Genomic DNA, 7139 nt, shown 5'->3' on the forward strand with positions numbered 1-7139 from the left:
AACAACAATACTACAGCAAGAATAAAAGTTACGCCTTCTTTCTTTGCGTGAACATTTGGGCGGCATTATGCAGATCTTCCCACATAGTGAGGTAGATATGTGGGGGCGTGTTCGAACCAGCCGTTTTAGGTAGGTGTGGCTAACTCTTAACTTTTATAAAGAATATCTCTTTGGATTTGAGACTTTACTCTTTGCAACTTTACAGATCTTCTTTATGCACCAAGAGCTTGTAACACTCCAAAGAGAAAGGAAAAAATTAAATCGCATCATATGACCCCTTTAAGAAATGTAACAGGTTTGATTAGAGAATATTTAATAAGCCTATGTGAAAAGAGCGTTAAACTATGTGGAAAAAGCTGCTGTGCATTGAAATAGACACTGAATGATATTTAATATGTCAGATGTTTGTAAAGTCATGTAGCCTACACCCATGAAACTTTTATGCTTAAAGCTTTACCTTGACTGAATTGTGTTTTTATAATTCTTTTTTTTTTTCCCGTTGGATACCATGAAAATTAAATTTAGTTAAATAATTTACAGTTTTCACCTCTGATATTATAACAGTGATTAAGAATTAAAGTTATTTATTGACTCGGAAGTATGCTGACGTCTTTTTGTCGGTGCTGTTGCCATGGTGAATCATAATTTCGGAGCTCCATTGATCATGGTTTTTCATAGTCGTGGTGCACGCGAGTCAGAGTCAACCTACACAGAGTCGATTGAACTAACTCAATTCTGCTGTTCTGAAACTGAAAACTTAAGAGTTTCCCATCTCAGGGTAAGTCAACTCAGAGTTGGTTGAACCTCCTTATTGAAACGGGTCCCTGATAACAAGAGTCTTTAATCCAAACAGAGAATCAGTTTACACAACACACTTAACAGAGACAGAACAAATTAACTCAGGAAACAGGACTATAAATATTAAACCAAACAAGGACTAATGGGCTAATTAATTGACAACAGCTGAACTGAGTAAGACAGATAAGGGGAAACTAGTTCAAATGATGGCACAAAACAAAAACACAAGGAACATACAAGTTACCAAAGCTGTGATTTAATACTCTTACAAAAAATCTATCCAACTAATACACTAAGTTTATGTACACTTGAAAATAATGTTCCTGACATTACTGATCATTTTCTAAAATTCATCATTTTGAATGGCAGATTCTTTATTCATAAATGTCAATTCTCTAAACTCCTTCTTTGTATAAGGCTCTGTACAAAAAAAAATTTTGCCTCTTAAGATTGTGAAAAATATAAAATGTTCATGTCATGGTTAGTAAGAGCGAGAACCCAAATGCAGGTGAACAGTATGAGTAAAAAGCAAACTCAGCCAAAAAAACGGTCAAAACATTTAATTCATACCCAAGAATATTACTCTCTCCTTATCCAAACACATTGATGGATTAAAATAAAATAAAAACTAGTATGTAACGACCACAAACAGAGAAAAAAATAGTGGAGTAAAAGTACAGATACATCCCTTAAAATTAATTCAAGTAAAAGTAAAACACACAATTTTTAAACTATGCCATTTTTGTCACTTTAATGGTGTCTGCATTATGAAAATATGCACAATAAATGAATGTACCTGCACTGCAAAAATGCTTTTTTTTACTTATTATTTTTTATCTTGTTTTCAGTCAAAATATCTAAAGACTCTTAAATCAAGATGCATTTTCTACATAAGAAAAATTACAAGATATTAACCCCCGGTTTCACAGACAAGGCTTAAACCTAGTCCTAGACTAAAATGTAAATCTGAGCAGTTTCAACTGAAAAAAACTTGCACTGACTGATCTTAAAACATGTCAGTGCCTTTGTGTTGTCTTAAGATGCACACCAGTAATGCTTTTTTTCTACAAATTTTTTACTAATTTAACTACATTTTTTCTTATTTTGCAAATTATTTGCTGATGGGGTAAGAACAAATAAAATATAATCTTTTTTCTGTTTGCATTAAGGTTATTTTTCTTACCCCATGGCGGATAATTTTACTTGTTTTAGGTAAAATACACTTAAATGCACTTGTTTCCTTCGTTTCAGGGTTAATATACTCAGAGTTTTCTGAAACGGGTCTCTGCAGTGTATTTAACTGAATATTTAGGCCTACCTTTAAACAGTGAACTTATTAAACGCTGTGCATGGACTTCTGGGAACACTTTGAACGAATCAGCGTATCGTTTTTATTAAACCAATTCAATGTCCGTAGAGATTCAATAAAATGAATCAGACTTCAAGAAAGCTCTACACAAAGCATCAGAAGTGTCACTAACTCCTCTCGATCACTGGAGGTCAGCGTTTGTATGTCTAATACACTACAGCCACTAAAACACGAACAGAGTGATTCAGACTGAGAGGAAGTTCATTTGCTGTAAAGAAGCAGCTCGTTTGTTAAGGTTTTCGTCTGTGCAGAAACTGACTATATCCGAAAAACTACTCGACTTTCTTGTCAAATGGTGCCGTTTTGAATAGAAAATATAATTTAATTGATGTGATTCATGTAATTCGTAATTGAATGCAATGAAACAAGAAACAAGAACTGAGCCATTTTCAGCATTTTGTGCATATGATTAAGAGCGGATGTGTGCATGTTTTTAATATAAAAATAGTATTTGCAATACACTCTTAAAAGTAAAGGTGCTCAAAAGGTTCTTCACAGCGATGCCATAGAACCATTTTTGGTTCCACAAAGAAACATTCAGTCAAAGGTTCTTTAAAGATACATCTTTCTTACCTTTTTATAATCTGAAGAACCTTCTTTCGCCACAAAGAAGCTTTTGTGAAACAGAAAGGTTCTTCAGATGTTAAAGGTTCTTTATGGAACCATTTAGACAAAAAGGTTCTTCTGTGGCATCGTGAAGCACCTCTATTTTTAAGAGTGCACTTTAAATGCACTGTAAACATTTTTTCTAGGTTGTAAATAAAACAAATTTTATTGACTATGTTTTACAAGAAAACACGATTTTAGTTTTTCTACTTAAACATTTCACATTTAATTCAGTGTGACTTGCCATTTCTTTAATTGTGAAATCTTGTAATTTCAGAAAGAACATGGTTTTTATTATTTTACTGTAGTACGTTTTACAAAAAAATGATATTTTAGTTAAATTTGACGTATAATTCAATGTGCTACTTGCCGATCCTTTGTAGTTAGCCCTGATGTTTGTAAAATTTACCAGCGATTTCTGGGTAACAAAAAAAAAAAAAAGAATTCTGTGTGCATTACTAAATATTCTAGTTCTTTTACCACTTTTCTTTATTCCATTAAAAGCATCTTTGGGTCTCGATCAATTTGGGATCATCAGTTTTATTTGACTACTTACAGATGTACAGACGTTTATTTTACTACACCACTGATGGTTAAAACATGTTCATGTATTTAAGAAAATAAAACTGAATTGATCGAGGGTGGCCTCGCACCATGATTGTGGCGCCCTTGATTACTGTAAAAATCTTGTGACAACTAGCTCTCCTCTATGTCTTGTTTCAAAGAGTAAATCAAGATTATAACCCCAAGTTAAACACAGAAGATGAAATACTCTGCCCATCTCACATCAACATTAACAGCTCTATTAAGCTCAGGGTTGGTTAGGCCTGTTATGGATCACGTTTCAGATTGATTACATCTTTCTCAGCGTCCAGTGTTTCTTTGCACTAAATCCCAATTTGTTCCACTCAAAAGGTCTAAACCAAATTTTTAACTCAAATTGTCATTTTTCAATTGAGTGTTTAGCTACTTTGCTTCCATTTTTTGGCAGAATGCCAAAATGACACCATTTAAAAATCAAGTCTTATATAGGCTAACTTAAAAAATGAAGTTGAAATTGGTTAAATTAATATGATGAGATAAAATAATGGAAAAACATATGTTGCTATGACTTATTAATTACCATTTTTACAGTGCAGAACGCTGAAATTACATTTTGAGGCACACAACCCAGCAAACTCTGGGACGCAGCACTGATTTGTTAAATATGACTGATAACATTTATGTTCATTATATGCTATTTGGTGTTAAGAAAGCATTGTTCATGGCTCGTGATGCTGTAGTGCTTCTGTACCACACACAATCGCTATTGTAGCCTACTGTAAAACTGAAACATTGGTGAACGCGTTTGGAAACGACTGTTTGGTGACGACGTTTTGAGGGAAATACAATCTGAATAATCTGACGTCACAATAAGACATCCTGCAGTGTAAGACTCGAGACGTTTTCTTAATTTTGTTTGGCAGAATTACATATTGTCACCTCACAAATCATTAAAACAATTACGATATAGTAGATGAAAAATAACCCACACTCCTAGCTAACTACTTTTTTCGTCCTAAGCGACCAATGCGTCTCATAGAGCCGTTTATATTGAAACTTTTGCCACAACCACAGGTAATTAAACATACCGGTCTGAGTTGACCTCACAGATCAAATACCTTTCTTTCCATTTCTCCTTAAATGCTAATATAAGCCCTGTGTTTTCACTCTCTCTTGTGAAGTCTTGTTTGTGTTACACTGTATTTCTGAGCTCTCTCTCTGGTTACATGTGTTATGGTTTTGATCTTGTGCCTGGTTTCCTGGATTTCCCTGTTTGCCTGTGTTTGGGACTCTGTCGTTTGTATTGTTTGACCCTTTGCCTGGTATTTGGATTGTGATTGTGGATTACTCTTATTAAAGCTGCGTGTGGATCTTCAACCCAAGTCTTGGAGCAGTTCATAACACAAATACATTTTATTTAATTTTCAAAATAATGTGTTTTTTATTATCTTATATTATTGTTCAAATCATCCGGGGGTCAGATTGAACATCTTTGTGGGCCGTATGTTTGACACCCCTGATCTACATTGTAGACAATATCTAGTGAATCCAACATGATTCTGCACTCAATTTCATGGCCATTACCTATAAAACAAGACAGTGAAAGACGACACACATGACAGTGTGATGCTGTGTGTCTCTGTGTCTTCAGTCTCTGCTGATTGTGTGACTGTGACGTCTCTGTAGCGGCTCTTATTCACCATCAGCTATTCCTGAGAGAACTGGACTGATGTCTAAATACTGAAGGTCTACAATAAACACACAGACAGTAACATATGAGTATGAGACATTACTGCTGTCACATCACATCAGCAGATCCATTTCAGAAAAAACACAGTATATTCATATTACAGCCAGAGATATGAATGAACAACTGATTAATAACAGTGGATGATCAACAACTCTCTCTTTATCATTTACACACAGAGATGAAAATATTCATATATTCATAGATCATCATAGAATTAAACACAGTTTAAAGTACGGAAACTAAAGTGGAGTTCAATTATTATCGTATATTCTCCAATTACACACATATGAGGCCTGTTACTAAACTTTTAAAAGATTTAAATAATAATATACTCACAATAGTATAATGTCTCCAGTTTATAATGTGGATCTTTCAGATCAGAGAGTAACTTCACTCCTGAATCTCGTAATTGTTTCATAGTGATATAAGGATGGGTCTGTATGGAGAAACAGTCACTTACACCTGTAATTACCACTTACGGTTTTCCTAAAAATTAACATTAAAAATCATAAAAATCCCACAGACTTACATTGATGAAATGTTCAGATGAGTCAAGACTACTCAAACTACAATTTACAGACTTAAGACTATCAGAGAGATGATCTTACCGCAGTATCTCCAGTTTACAGCGAGGATCCTCCAGTCCAGCACAGAGACGCTTCACTCCTGAATCTCCTAGTTTATTCACAGACAGATCCAGGTGTCTCAGGTGTGAGGGTTTTGATCTCAGAGCTGAAGCCAGAGCAGCACAACCTTCATCTGTGACGCCACAATCACACAACCTGTAGAGAACGATGACACACTCTTCACTCTCTCAGATCAGATCAGTTTAGCAGTGAATCCATAAGTAAAGAGAAAGTACAAAGTAGAGGTCTGCATTACCGCGGGACCTGACCAGATTTCTTGCGCCACGGAATTAAATTCCCGAATAAAGCGCGGTAGCGGTCGGTAACTCTGGTGTAATTTGAGCGGGAGGTCTAACAATATTCCATTCCCGACGTCTTTTCAGAACAGCATATCTGCTTTATTCTTATTGACCACCGGTACAGCCTGCACTTGGACTGTTATGCACATGCTGCACGCATGCTTTCTGTGCCACGCATTAATTTATTTTTCTCTGCAACACTTTTCCTACCGTGTTAACAGAAAAATGTCAAACGAATTTAGTATTTTGACAAGACGAATAAAAATAGCTAATAGGCTGTTTTTGTACAACCTACTTTTTTTTTTCTCTCTGCAACACTTTTTCCTATTGTGTTGTCAATGTTAAACAAATTGTATCCTGACAAGACAAATTAAAATGATAATTTTTGTACAACATTTTTATTTTCTGACACTTTTTTTTCTTACTGTTTTTCATAAAATATTAAACAAATTTTGTGTCAAGATAATTCATATAAAATAACAATTTTGTGCAGACTACACTTTTATTTGTTAGCCTCTCTATCTTTCTTTCAGTAGCGGAAATTTAAATGTGAGATTCTGGAAACGAGATCTAAATTTAGCGGGAACGGTCGGGTCGAGAACCAGTGTTGCCAGATTGGATTGAAGATGTGTAGCCTCGCTTTTCTGTAGAATCTCTATCTATACTATCACTCTCTGTTGTTTAAAGTGATAAAATATAACTTAATTCCCACCATATTTCTGATATTATCTTTCAACCTAATCTGATTAATTTGATCGTTCACTTTTATTCTAAAACCGCGAGTGCAGCGCACCTGCAGCGTGTTAGCATTCATTAGCCGGTTAGCTTGTCATTAACGTTTCCATTCGCGCCTATTGCCGTTTTCTTTTTTTCTTTTTTTTCTCTTTCTCTCTCTCGCTCCGTTTTTTCACAAGTTCATCAAACAACTGTGTAAGAGTGTGAGGGCTCTAGACACGGCTTTGGATGCGACTAGCTCAGGGAGTCCTGTACATTGTTCGGTTCCGGTTACAATGCCTCTGCAGCAGGGCAACTGGGTGACTGTGAGGCGGCATAGTCGCGGGTCAAAACATTAAACAGGTTATCCCCACTCAGTGACGCACCCACTGAGAAACCTGATCAAAGTGCTCTAGTTATTGGCGATTCTATTG

This window comes from Sinocyclocheilus anshuiensis, unplaced genomic scaffold (assembly GCF_001515605.1).
Source record: "Sinocyclocheilus anshuiensis isolate Anshui unplaced genomic scaffold, SAMN03320099.WGS_v1.1 scaffold1123, whole genome shotgun sequence".
NCBI lineage: Eukaryota > Metazoa > Chordata > Actinopteri > Cypriniformes > Cyprinidae > Sinocyclocheilus > Sinocyclocheilus anshuiensis.